We start from the raw sequence: 2,197 nt of genomic DNA, 5'->3' as shown, positions 1-2,197 counted from the left end.
CCTAGAGAGGCTGAGTCCCTCAGAAGTAAAAGATGAGGAGGGGTTCAGCACTCTGTGAAAGACTGTATGGGCAAACAGTGCAACAATTTAAAGAATAACATTCCTCAATGTAAAATTGCAAAGATTTTGGAGATCACATCTACGGTATCATTAGAAGATTCAGAGAATCTGGAGAAATCTCTGTGTGCAAGAGATAAGGCTGAAAACTGACATTGGATACCTGTGATCTTCAGGCCCTCAGGTAACACTGCATTAAAAGCAGACATGTGTCTGTAGTGGAAATCACTGTATGGGCTCAGGAACACTTCAGAAAACTATCGTCTGTGAAAACAGTTCATTACTGCATCCACAAATACAAATTAAAACCAGATATAAACAATATCCAGAAACACCGGCACCTTCTCTGGGCCCAAGCTCTTTTATGATGGACTGAGGCGAAGTGGAAAATTGTCCCGAGGTCTGACGAAACAAAAGCAGAAATTCTTTTTAGAAAATCATGGACACCATGTCCTCCAGGCTAAAGAGGAGAGGGACCATCCAACTTGTCATCAGTGTACAGTTCAAAAGCCAGCATCCGTGATGGTATGAGGGTGCATTAGTGCACATGACATGGATAGCTTGTACATCTGGGAAGGCATCATTAATGCTGAATGATGTATACATGTTTCAAAGCAATATGCTCCCATCCAGACAACATCTTTTTCATGAAGGCCCTCCTTCTTTCAGCAAGACAATGCCAAACTGCTTTTTGCAGATATTAAAACTGCATGGCTCTGTAGTAAGAAAGTCTCCAGGTGCTAAACTTATTTTTAATTTTCTTTTTTCTCCCCTTGGTTTTTCTTTGTGATTGTACAACCCCGATTCCAAAAGAGTTGGGACAAAGTACAAATTGTAAATAAAAACGGAATGCAATGATGTGGAAGTTTCAAAATTCCATATTTTATTCAGAATAGAACATAGATGACATATCAAATGTTTAAACTGAGAAAATGTATCATTTAAAGAGAAAAATTAGGTGACTAAATTTCATGACAACACATCTCAAAAAAGTTGGGACAAGGCCATATTTACCACTCTGAGACATCCCCTTTTCAACAGTCTGTAAACGTCTGGGGACTGAGGAGACAAGTTGCTCAAGTTTAGGGATAGGAATGTTAACCCATTCTTGTCTAATGTAGGATTCTAGTTGCTCAACTGTCTTAGGTCTTTTTTGTCGTATCTTCCGTTTTATGATGCGCCAAATGCCAGCCTTTTATTGCCCCATCCCAACTTTGAGATGTGTTGCCGTCATGAAATTTCAAATGAGCCAATATTTGGCATGAAATTTCAAAATGTCTCACTTTCGACATTTGATATGTTGTCTATGTTCTATTGTGAATACAATATCAGTTTTTGAGATTTGTAAGTTATTGCATTCCGTTTTTATTTACAATTTGTACTTTGTCCCAACTTTTTTGGAATCAGAATTGTACGAGTCGATGTTTGTTTTTTTTGTTTGAATGCTGTGTGTTTTGTCCACCGGTTGTGGTGTAGCTCTGGACATCGTCTCTCTTCAGACCTTGGGCCGCCATTGGTTATGCCTGCGCTCCTTGCTATGGACTGCAGTGAGCTCACTGCTCTTTTTAACATCAGGGTTGTCCAGCACTCTGGGTACTTGGCGCGGTATTGTGAGCAACGCTGCCTGGTGGCTGTGCAGGTGGTTTGGGACTCTGTGGCGGTGCTTCTGTACTCGCTTTGTGGCTCCATGGTGTGGTGTTCAGAGCGATGTTGCCCAGTGGCATTGCGGGACATACTTTCACACCTTTTGGTGGGACTATGGGTAGCTACGCCACTGGAATCAAATCCCAACCCTCTTTTAGTGGACATTTTTTTGTAAAGTGACCATGGGTGTGAGAAAGGCGCTATACAAGTTGAACTTATTATTCAACTGGCCTGCAGTCCAGACTTGTCTCCTATTTAAAATATTTGGCACATTATAAAGTGCAAAATATGACAAAGGAGACCCCGAACTGTTGAGCAACTGAAATTGTCTATCAGGCAAGAATGGGACGACATTTCTCTTTCAAAACTACAGCAACTGGTCTCCTCAGTTCCCAAACGTTTAGGGTGTTCTTAAAAGTAGAGGTGATGCAACACAGTGGTAAACATGCCCCTGTCCCAACTTTTTTTGAAACGTGTTGCTGACAAATTCAAAATG

This window comes from Neoarius graeffei, chromosome 12 (assembly GCF_027579695.1).
Source record: "Neoarius graeffei isolate fNeoGra1 chromosome 12, fNeoGra1.pri, whole genome shotgun sequence".
In the NCBI taxonomy this organism is placed as follows: Eukaryota; Metazoa; Chordata; class Actinopteri; order Siluriformes; family Ariidae; genus Neoarius; species Neoarius graeffei.
Note: the sequence above shows the minus strand (reverse complement) of the source record.